The sequence below is a fragment of the Buteo buteo genome, chromosome 17 (genome assembly GCF_964188355.1).
Source record: "Buteo buteo chromosome 17, bButBut1.hap1.1, whole genome shotgun sequence".
NCBI lineage: Eukaryota > Metazoa > Chordata > Aves > Accipitriformes > Accipitridae > Buteo > Buteo buteo.
In genome coordinates this window covers 12,132,854-12,145,470 of record NC_134187.1, presented here as the reverse complement: position 1 = coordinate 12,145,470, position 12,617 = coordinate 12,132,854, and positions in this window count along the sequence as shown.

The following is a 12,617-nucleotide window of genomic DNA, read 5'->3' as shown; positions in this document are numbered from 1 at the left end:
AATCTTGCCATGTAAACTCAATACACCCTGTCTCCTCAGTGGAGGATTTTGCATAGTCTTCCCTGGACAGCTGAAGTTTGCCGGAAGCAAATGTGTAAAATGCAGTTTTAAGGCAATTGGTGTAACAAAAAAGGGAAGGAACTGTTGACCTTTAAGGTAAGTGGTCAAAACTAACAGTAAAAGGGAACCTAGCTAGGGACTGATGGGTGTCACAAACTGAATGAAGAACTGTCTCACCGGGTGACCTGTGGGACACTTCGACCAGAAGTGATACCCAAATTTGGGGAAATTTAACCCCAAAACTGTGGAAGAGTGGACCTGACCACAAACAGATTGGAGTAATGGACCGTGACTTTGCTGTGTGCCAAAGGCAGAGAAGTTATACCTGTGGCCCTGGGTCTGGATCAGCGACGGGTTCCCACTGTCATCAGCATGGGCGCACTGTCGTCACCGTGGGTGATGCGTGGGAGCGCGATGTCCCTGGGGCTGCAAGCTGAGCTGCTGATGGTCAGAAGGCGGCCAGGTCACTTGGTGGGCGAAGGGGTTGCTGTGGTATCCGTTCACATTTGCTCTAAGTGTTGAGCACTGCCTGTGTACAGTTATAGCAATAGCATAAACAATAATAGCTGCAATGCTGTTTTATGTAAGAAAGGGTGCTGGACTTCAGTATTGCTTGTCTTGGTCATCGTTCAGTTCAGCTGTCAGTCACTCTGTGCAAATACATCCTCAGCTCTCTGAGGAGTGAGATTCCCCTGCAGCAATGATAATTTCCCCTCCCTCGTGGCTAAAATATTGCTTTCGTTTCCCCATTTTCTGTGTGTGCGTATGTATTTTCTAGCAGCTTTACCAGGATTTAAGGAAAATGCACTTTGCACGTGTCAGCACGGCGTTCTTCTGTTTGAAACACCCTTGCCAAGAGGCAAGCTGGGCAGTGCTTCCTAACGAGCGGTCTTGTTGCCTGCGTCCCTCTCTCTCTGTATGTCTTATCTCGCCTAACTTTACAGCGGGGATTCTTTTGTCCTAGCCTTATGCCTGTGAGGTTGGGGGTTCGCTCCCTCCTTCGCCGCTGCGGGGCTGCAGGAGCGGCATTGCCGGAGGGTTTATGTGCAGGGAACGCGGCTGCCCTGGAGAGGGAGCCGGAGCTCTGCCAGCCCGGCTGCTCCTGCGGGCTCTGCCTGAACCCCGCACCGCTGAACGCACGGGGCGGTTCCGCAGAAGTATGTACTCGTGCTGCTTGTCACGGGTAACCTTCCTGCACCACTCCCACGTCCTCAGGAAACGAGCTGAAGGCAAACCACGAAGTTTGCCCTGCTCCACGGTGTCGGATTTTAGCCCAGAAACAAGTGTTATCCCCAACCGGTTCGTTTTGCTGTTGTCTCCTTCTGAATTTCCCTACATGACAAATTTTTAACTTGACAGGGAGTTTTCCTGAGAAGCACTATCCACCAAGGGTACTATATAAATAATGGATTATAATAATAAATAAAACCATGATAAGGCAGTCAGGGCTTAAATATTGGATAGCACATCCCTGTTTATTACTGTTGGAGTGGAGACCGTTTGAATTATGGCTTTATTTCACTGTGCAGCGTGTTTTTACAATATTACAAAAAGGTTATTACACTTTTCCAGAACTTGATTTTAGGTACCAGCAGGGAATTGCCTGAGATTTCCTCTAGCTCGCATCAACTCCACTTGACATTTAAAGCAGATCTGCACTGCAGGCAAGCCCATCACACCAAGTAGATGGTAAGTGTCAAGGTTGCTCATGCTTTTCCACCCCAAACAGATTCCAGCCATGTTTCCATTAGTCCTTCAACTTGCCAATACTCACATGCAGGCTGAGGTTATGGGGCAAAGTGGCATCCTGGAGGTGTCTTATTCACTTCTTGCAGTTTAAACAGGATCATGATAACTAGCAACCGTGTACTGGAATGGGAGGAGAATTGCAGTATTCCTGCTACAACTCAGCCTTACCACGGTGGTACTGAAAGCATTACCCATCTAGTTTAAAAAAACAGGGAGACAGAAAACACACAGGTCATCTGTAAGTGATATCTGCAAGAGCAGACACATTAGATAGAACGAGGCCATTAACTAAAACTCAGTCACTGTTTGTTTCCTTTTTTTCCTTTTTTTTACCAATCAAGTGTAGATTAATTCCTAGACACTTTGATGTTTCTGGGTTGCTGTGGGGTTTTTTTAATTTTTTTTTTATTTTAGTATGTAGCACATGTTGTCTTGAACCATAATTATGATTCTGGGCAGTACAATAAGGCAAATACATCTGAGATTATTTATATTCAGTCAAATCTAAATTACCAGCTGACTTAACTAAAAATCAAGAAGAAGTCTTGTCTGTCACAATTTTAATTTCTAAAGAATACTGAAATCAAAAAGGATTTACTCAAACTCTACGGCCAAGATGACAGACAAAATATTCCTTCTGGCCTTTCAGTCAGTATCAGGGCAAGAAGAGGAAAAAAGGATGTAGTATTATGCACACTTTTAGGGCTAATAAGTATGTGGAACCATGTGCTGGGATCAGCATACCTTAACGTTACCAGCCTTTCAGCTGGTAACTGATAATTCTCCTGCAGCAAGCAGTGAGTGGGCAGTAGGGTCAGGTCATGCAGTGCCGTGACCCTTGGAGGAAGGAAAAAAGGAGGTCCGTACCGTCTAATACGGCTATCTGTTAAGCGTACCTTGAAAGCTCTTTTGGCTGCATGCAAAAATGCATGATAAATTAAAGTCAAATCATAGTTCCTCTAGGATTAGGTAATAGATAATTCTATGCTAATAGGAATAATAAAACCGAGAGAGATTTTGCAGTCTCACCCGTATAATGTGACCCTTGTAAAATGTCCACCAGGAAATGTATTACTCATTTCCTTCACAGGGTTGCAATGCAGAATAATAGACATTCAATCAACTACTCTAACTGTCTCCGTTTCCTCCTCCTCCCATGAATCTTTTCCTAGACAGTGTGTTTATGTGCTAGCCTAATTCAAATATTTTCCATGCAAATAAAAAAAAACGGGGAGACAGAAAACACACAGGTCATCTGTAAGTGATATCTGCAAGAGCAGACACATTAGATAGAACGAGGCCATTAACTAAAACTCAGCAGCTTATGCTGGGCTGTCTCTGCTGCAAGATATGCCTCCCCTGGGGATACAAATGATTTCCTAAATCATCACTGACTTGATTCTCAGTTAGGCACAGTCCTGCTACGGGAGTACAGTAGAGCAAAGATCCCCAGAGAGTCAGGAAACTACCTCTCGGAGTTGTGGGTGGTTTTCCCTGGGCTCCTCCATATTCAGGGGCAGTAGGTATGATGATTGTCAGCTGACAATTCACAGATTGAACCAGGGACCAGCACATTTAAAAGGACAAATGTCCTGAGTTAAAGCTTTATAAGGCATGCTGTGGTAGTCCTTTCTTCTCTGAATAGGGTAGAGCAGGACATTTGAAACAAGCCTCCCCCCAAGAGTGTTGATCACGATCATGTTGTCTCGTGAAGCGCATCGTGTTTTGCACACAGAGCATGCGTGAAGCCCTGCCTCCACCTCACCTTCTCCCCACTCATGCTTTCTGAGTGTCATCTCCCTGGATGTGGTAGCTCACGGGCAGTGGATGCCCTCCCCTGAACCAGGACCATAACCTACGGAGTTATGTATGAGATCATCTATAATGGAGAATACCGTTCTCAAAGTTTGTCTGCACCAATAAAACTGAGCCAAATTAAGTGAGTTACACCAGGAAGTAATTTGGCCTTTGAATTCCAGTTAGGAATTGAGAATAGGAATTTATGTGTGGTGGAGAGCAGTTCGTGGAAATGTCTGGAACCAAACGCAAAGCAATTTAGATTACTGTGATAGCACAAAAGCGCTTTGTGTAGACAATTTAAGACATCTGCCCATGGTCCAGACATCTGTGTGCAATGAATACCATTTTTGAGCTAGCTCTTTATTTATCATTCAGTGATGTCCATTAATAATTGCTGCCCCCGTACAACCCCGTCTTTGTCTATACGTAGTTATATATGGTTACTTGACAACTATAATAAACAAGGAAAGAATTACTTGTTCTTAAATTGAAAATACAATCTGTGATCTAGTTCTATTTCAAGTATAGACAAACACATTTTACTCTTCCCTCCCATTCTCTCTCTTTGTCTATATTTGAAGATGCTATTGCACATTCATATCCTTCAAAGTAATGGACACATAAACTAGCTCCTGTCATGCAGATGGGTCACGCAGATATAATCCTTTTGTATTTTTAGCTTATCTTCAGTTTCAATCCTCCTGCGATGCTGAAGAACCTGAAACGCTCAGGCCAATGCTCAGAAGCCAGGATTCTTCTCTTCAGAGAGATTTCTTTTCTTTGGTCACTTCCAATACTTCTCTGGATTTATGCTCACTACTTCACTGATTTGGAATCCTATCTTTTCTCTATTTGTGTAAGGTCTTATCATTTACTTCTATAATAAGTAAGTCTTTGGTGCTGTAAAAAGGAAGGAAATTTACTTCGGCGCAAGACCATGCACCAGTACTAATTAGACTTTGTAACAACAGAGATAGCAAGTGAAAATAGTGTGTAATCACCAGCAGATAAACAGATTTGTTCTGTCTGTTCAAGTAATTCCATGTGTTATTAGCAGTCAAAATGAAGCAATATAGAACCAAAAGAAGAGTAATCTTCCCAGAGTATCTTTATGAAATTTAACTTGTAAGTCTAACTGTAATTTACTTAAATACAGTTTTATGCTTATTTATTGAAGTCTCTAATGTTTAATGTTGCAGTCTGAATGAACAACAATCTGATCCTCTCTGATTTCAGTAAGCTTTAGATTAGGCTTTCAAAGTTTGGAGGATGAGGTTGTCTGTGTTCCCAGCACACTGTAAACAGTGAAAATCTTTTTTTTAATTGATTGATTTATTTTGAAATTTGGAAGTGTATTCAATTGCATCAGTGCTTATCCGCATTGCTCTGCTGATAGAGCTCCATATTGCCTGTGGGGAAGAAGATAAGTTCAAATTCGGATGACACGTCTCCTCTCCCCAGAACTGGCAGCCATCCAGCATTAAGTTAAAGGTCTCTCAGCACTTTTCATGATGGTTAAGGGACAACTCTGGCTTTTTGCCAGATTTCCTTCTTCTGTGGAAACAGATTCTAATCATAAAGAGCCAAATGATGAATGACCTTTATGCAGGACCATGAAATATATAATATTCCCACCTTGTGCAATGGTTTGTGTAAGGAACCAGTCAGTCTCTTGCATATGGAGACTACCCTACGAATAAGGCCAGAGAGGCAAAATGGGCTTAACCTCCAATTCGACTCCACAGCAGTCTGTGGAAATGACTATGCTAAAGAAAAGCCATGTTGGCTCTTCCAAACTCCCCTTCCGTGTTTTCCCCTCTTCACCTTGAGCAATGAGACAAAACAGGAATCATTGCACTGAATTAGAACATTATACTGAGATTGGGGCAGTCTGCTTCAGATTTTCTACGTCATCTTGGAAGTCTCATTAGATATCAGTATCTACATCCCCCATAAGACAGGGTTAATAATGTTTCACAGGCAAGATACAAAAAAAGTTTATGAACTGCTCATACACTGCAGAATATGTGTACCAAAAAGGCCATATAAGTATGGAAGATCATTTGTGTTCTACTGTAGCAGCATTATTTTAAATATAATCAATCTAGATTTACACTGCCTTTGGGTAACTATGGGGAAAATTGGCCCTAGATTAAGTATTTTACAGGAAAGAGAGAAGTTTGTGGCCTAAGGAGATACTGCTCACATCTTTTCTGTGTTTCATATACTCCTATTGATTCCACAATAAATGTCACTGAACGTTCATCAGTTCCAGTCAGAAAAAATAGCATTATGTCCTGGTAATAAGTTTGACATTTGTTTTACTCCCAAATAAAGATAAAGAGCAGAAATAATGAAATACTTAGCAGAAGAGAAAGTTCAGAAGAACTGAACTTCAGTCTGGAAAGAAGAATTCAGAAGAAATTCAGTCTGGAAGAATCTAGGGCCTTTGCTTCAGATTGCTTTGATGTTGGGCTGAAATGTCTTGAGGTTCTGTGGTATCATTTGGATATTATAGACTAAATGTCTTTACGGTTGGACTCGATGATCTCAAAGGTCTTTTCCAACCTAAATGAGTCTATGATCTCGCTGCTCTCCACAGTAGACCAAATTCCCCTGCCAGACTTGCCCATCTGCAATGCACTCTGGTGTCTCGATGGATAACAGTCTGTCCCATGTCCTGGAAGATGTTGCATAGCAAGAGACTCCAGACCGTGGAGAAGAACAGGAGATGTTCAGCAACAGAACCACAGCTTCCACAAGGTACTGTGGTAGCTGATGACAGTATGCCAACACCAATCATTTCAGAGTTGCATGGACACTTAGTAGTTTGGCAGCAAGTCATGGCAAATTTTAATATAGATACTGATGTCATCTTGCCGAAAGGAATTACTCTATAGTAATTACAATTACAGTTAAAGGAATCAGGGTGATGCTGAAATTCCAGGATGGATGAGGGGTGTGGAAGTTACCTTTACCCAAAACTAATCAGAACAGCCATGAGCCATTCAGGCATAACAACATACCCTCTCTGAACCCCATTTGGATTTGACCTTGACTTACATGTTAAGTTTTGCTTCTTAATTTCACTTTGCTGTCAGAAAACACATATTCACTAAGATTTCAGAATTTGAGTCTAATAAACAAAATTAAAAAATTGACCCTTACTTATTGCACATGAAATGAAAATGCCAACAGTTCTTTTTTTATCCATTTCAAAAGAAGCGGCAGAAACTGGCTCTTAAAAAACCCCCACAATTTATCAAACAATTGAATATTTGATTATGATCTTACTCTTATCACAGGAAACTAGGAATTGTACTTTTGAAATCAGTGAAGACCTGTTAGGACAAGACTGGTGTTGCATGACCCATAATCTCGCTCTGAACAGTCTCTAGGTGTAATTTCATTATTTAGGCTGTAAGAGGGACATCAAATTAGAGGTTCTTGAAGAGTTCAGGAGTGCTTTTACTGCACCTTGGTGAACATTTGTTTATTAGCTTATTGGGGTCCTTTCAGAATAAGCTATGGTTTGACTATGCATTGCCTCCAGTGGCAAAACTGCCTTAACGTCTTCCCTGCTTGGTTCCCAGGATTTGGTAGACCTGTCTGTCCTCATGCTGCAAGATGCTGCTCCCATAGGAGCATCATTTTGACTATTTATGGGGCTATGCTGTGGACTGAATTGACTGACTGCACTACCATTAGAAGAAAACACATATTTTTGCAGTTCTTCTAAATCAGTGTTGGCACAACTGGACGCAAGGAGAGGAGCTGGGTTGTTTGGGCATGGAGGAGGGACCGTGTCTAGAGATGGTGTACTGCTACTGATAACAGATTGTCAAACAATGTGTTTTCAGCACAGTGGATGTTTTGACTACTTCTGCCAGTTATTGCAGAGACAGGCAGGATCTGGCAACCTTGCATAGTAAGGAGCGTGACTTACTCCTCTCTTGAACTTAGATGATATGGCTGTAGTCAGAATGGCCAAGTAAGGCATCTGTAAAATGTCATTTGAACATGGTATGTAACTACTAGAGAAGCGTCCTGAAAATTGTGGTTTAGATGCTTCATATCCTTGCCTGTTTATGAAACTTTCATGGTACTGTGCTGAACTTGCAGGTCCATTTGTAAGCCTGAGCCTGTGATACTGCCCGGCAAGAGCAAGCCTATCAGGAGGCTCCTGACTCTAAGAGCAGGAGAAAAACAGGGGGAAGAGCTGGGGAGTAGTGGTGTGGCTTTTTTATGGTACAGTTGCCATTCCCTAAAAAACATATAAATTTGCTATTCTAGATTTTATACATAATAGAGGCAAGATTCCTACAGTTTAAGAATAAAATAATCTTAGACTTAGTGATATGATTTAATTTTACATAAGTTGAAGGGATCCCTTTCAATGTTATTTTTAAATTAAAGAGCAGCACTGACATCAGTATAGGAGTAATGATGCAGCTTTTAAAACTGTCTGTCAGCCTGATAATATTGCATATTAGTCCAGTAGATGTCCCAGGACTGCTTTTAGAGCTCCTGTGTGTAGCAAGTGAACCCTGTATGTTTGCAAAGCAGTTTGCTTTAAACTCCTTTGCAGTCTCTTTATAGCACAGGACTGGGAAGCAATGCTGATGTTAAGTTGATTTTCTTTTGAGAAAGCACTATGTGCTTTGAATGTCTTCAGCTCCTTAAGGCGATGAGCGTTGTTTTTTCCTCTTGCAAGGCAATGAGCAGTGGCTGGTGTTCAAGAAGGTATTAATAAAATAACAGATTCTACTGCAACTACTTTAACTCAGATATCTAGAAAAATCCAAGTGTTATAGGGATCATCCAAAAAAGTTTCATATATGTATAGAGGTCCAAAAGCTCATGTTTTGACACTGTGTTAGAGCCCTCATAATTCACCCAGATAAATATTTTACTGAGTTCTGTACTATTTATTGCATTTGTATGAAGGGGTGCTACAGTGCCATTAAACCTAAGCTCACTGTGGGATTTGTACATCTTTCCATTAAGCAATCAGGTTGCTCCATAGCTGATTTGTAATTGGCCCACCCGTTTCTACTTTGGTAAGCCAGTCTCATCAGATGCATTGCTTGCAACTGTGTTCATCTAGTGTTTCCACATTCAAACTGGGCATACAAATAGCAGTTTGCTGCTGAAGGAAGCAGTTCTTAGAGCACCTGATTCTAATCACTGTAAGAAAATGGATATAGCATTAAAAGGGGTTTTGATCAGGGTAACTGTTAACACCTTCCTTTGTGCAAATGTTAAAGGCTGCTACTTTAATTTGGAGGTTTTCCACATTTACTTGCAGTGTAAAATCTCAGGACTGGGAAGAGGTTTATGAGTCCATAAATCCATGTACTTAGTATCCCACTATTGCAGGCAATCCTCTTTACAATCATTTTCATCAGCTAATTAAAACCCACTCCAAAACCAATCAAATTTGTTGCCCCCTCCCCCAACTCTCTAATGAAAGAGTGTTCCAGATCTTTATTCCTTTGACATTTGGAAATGTTCTAATTTTTATCCAGATTGTGCTCTTGAGCAGTTTATATTGATTTGTTCTTGTACCAGTACAGCTCCTGAGCCTAATTTACTCTTATTCACCTCCTGGTTTTATTTCTCATTTTCAAAAGGAGAACTTCTACTCAGTGTTACTCTTCATTTTGTGGACTGAAGTATCCTAGTCTTTCTCATGCTATCTTACACTTGACTCTCCATTCCGCTGAACATCCTAGCAGCAGGTTCTTCTGTAATACCGACTATCAGAATACAGATGAGGTTTCACCAGCACTATATATAATGATATGAATGTTTCTCTATCTCTGCTGAAAATATCTTGGGGTTTTTATGGTCATGTTCAGTTGATGGCCCATAGCCGTGCTGTGACCAATTACCTTAATGACATCTTTCTCTATTCAGAGTCAAAACTCTGAGCAGATGGATTCAGCAAAAGGCATATCTAGTTGATGCATTTGAACTGCTGAATGTGAAATAGCTCCCACCTTTAAGCTGCACAAAACTGTATCATGTTATATGCCCTGTTAATAAGGCTATATGAAATGTAGCTTGTTTACAGTCAGAAAACTTCCAGAAAGGAGAGAGAAGCCCCACAAAAAAGGTATGTGCAATGTGAAAAGTAAGCCAGTCGTATGTCCTGTTAACCACCAGTACAGCCTGTGTCCTGCTTAATCACTCTTTGCTGGACATTGGACCTGATATGAGCTCTAAGCTGGGGTCTCAAAGATGTGAATGTTCTGAGTTCAGGGAGATTTTGGGGGAAACCGTAGAGCATACTGATCGTAATGCTACAGAACATACTGCTGTTTGATGGAAAATGAGACAGCAGCCAAAGATGACTTTGGCAAAACGGGGCTTTACAGCTGATAGCAAAGCAGGGTAAAGCACCCCATTTCATCCACTTTCTCCATTCAACATCTACATTTTTAGCCAGTTTATAGATGCAGTGATGAGGATGGTTACCAATTCTTTTGAGGGCAGAACAAGAATTCCTTCTCAAACATCAATGTTTCTTTTTGGTTGTGTCACCGAGAATGCGTTAGTGTCTCATCTGCAATGGGCTCTGCAGTCATTTTGTTGGTGCTGACATTTTGGTCAGTGCTTCTTCCATAACTGCTAAATCACACACACACACAAAAAAAATCATGCAAATATCCTTTGTCTTAACCAGAAAGAGATTTCCCTGTTCTTTAATCACATAGAATGCAATTCACTTTACATTACTTTCAGTCCTTTGATTTTATGTTTTTAGCCTAAGCTATTAGGCTTAATCTTTTCCTGTAGCCAGTCAGATGAAAATGAGCACCCTCAAAAAAGCAATTCTTCTTATCAGGTGTGTGTCTAAGATACATGGAATAAATCACTTGTCACTGACAGAAGGTCCTAACTGATTATCTTAGACTGAAGACCTAACCTTTGAAGGGATGCAAATGGGTGAACTTCATACCATTTTACTAAAATGCAATCTCTCTAGAGCTGAAAGACTTCTGTATTGGCCCTCTTTGGAACTCATATAGTAACTGTGTCAATGGTCTGCCTCCATAGATTCTTCAGCATAGAAACTTTCCAAAACATGGAAAAATTCTTAGCTTTTAGTGCTCTATTTTTTTCCAGAACACATTAAGTAAATACAGGATGGTAGTGAAGATGTAGTAGTCCCTTTGTATGCTCCAAAGATTTTATTTGGCTAACCCAGACCCACAAGAATGCCATAACTTCTTTCATTATTCATGAGAAGAGCAAGGTGGAATGCTTTCAGATGTAAATACCCTTACATCTCAATAATCAGTGCTATATGGCTGTATAGCAATATTGATTCCTGGCCCGTTTTTCTCTTAAGTATTGAAGGAAATCTCTGCAATTCTATCTTTCACCTACACAGCTGGTGACTGATGGCAAGTCAGAGAAATGGACATGTCAAGGACTTCAGAGCTGAACAGAAATGCAAAGTAAATCCCCAAAAGGAAAAAAAAGAAACTAGAACTAGAAGAAAAAGTGTCATAGATTTGAAGAGAAATAGAAGAAAAGAAGCTTTAAAAGTTAAGCAAATTGAAACACTGCTATATCTTTAATATTTCTCTATTCATTTTAGTATTACCTTGCCTTCCAAACCCTGATTTTCAGTTTCTTCTATAGCCCTGTCTGCCTTATCCAATCTTCAGGATTTCTTCCTTTTTACTTGATTGTATCACATCTACCCAAACGAAGTTATGTGACTGGACTAAGGTTCCTAAGGGACTACTTTAGTAACACTGAGTAGTAATAGAGTTGAAAACCAAGAAGAAAGAGAGCAAAGAAGAAATAAAAAAAATGAAGAGAAAGAATGTTGAAGAAAGAAGGCCCTACCTTTTACTTCATCTTCTTAAGCACCCCCCCCCATAAACTTGTAGGAGAAATGATCCTTCTTCATCATTCTTTACAGACATCCTTTTTCCACTGAAACACCTTGTCTTCTTTTACCTCAGTAACTATGCTTTCCCATTATTTTTTTTAAAAGGCATAGCACTGTAAAGCCCATTGTGTTTGTTATAACCAAGAATTCATCTGTGACAGGCAAGCCAGATTATATATCCAATGTGTAATTACTGTATTAATAGGCTGTGTAATGATAGCTGCTGCATTCAGCATTTCCACAAGAGCTGTCATTTATATATTGTGCTTCCAAGGCCCTACTTTAGACCTATTCTGCTACAGGTCACTGTAATTTCAGATTAGTTTGAGTTAGGAAAGGTACCAGGAATTTCCTATCTACCTCAGTGAATAGTGATTCAGTTACTTGCTGTCCATCATCTTCTATTAAACAAGCTTCTGTATTAATATGTTTTCAGAATAAATGGAAAACATACTTTCCAGAAGTAGAATATGCTTAATGCGCATGTACATTTGACTTCTCTTCCTAAGAAATGTGTCGATAGCCAGGTAACCAGGGAGTAGCTGGCACTGATAAATTTCTTTCCTTCTTCTTGATTGAAGATCTGGTATGGTTCACATGTTCCTAGAAACATTTACAGATGCTTTTAAATTCAGATGCTAGCAGTATTCTCCTCTGACTACTCATACTTTACTACCAAAGTCAGCATTACAAAATAAGTAAAAAACTCTGGAGCCCTAAGTTCTGTTCCTGGCTTTGCAGCAGATGTAGTGTTTCCTCAAGTTATCGGATCATGCTGCCTCACAAACCCTTTAAAGCTCTTTATCTTTTTCTTGGTAATACTTTGTTATCATTAGAAATATGTTATTTAGTGAATTGAAGGCGCTAAGTTGCATTATATGAAGTTATTTTCTCTGGCTAATTAAGGGGGGACCCTATCGTTTACAAAGAAAATTTGTCTTCCTGAACTAAACAACAAAAGTTGTAAATTCCCACTGATTTTCTTAAGTCAAAATTGCATAGACAGTCCCCAGATTTGGAACACAAAAGCAAGTACAGGAGTGGTCTGTTTCCAATCTACCTCTCACTTGTGACAATGTAAAACCATAATATTACAACA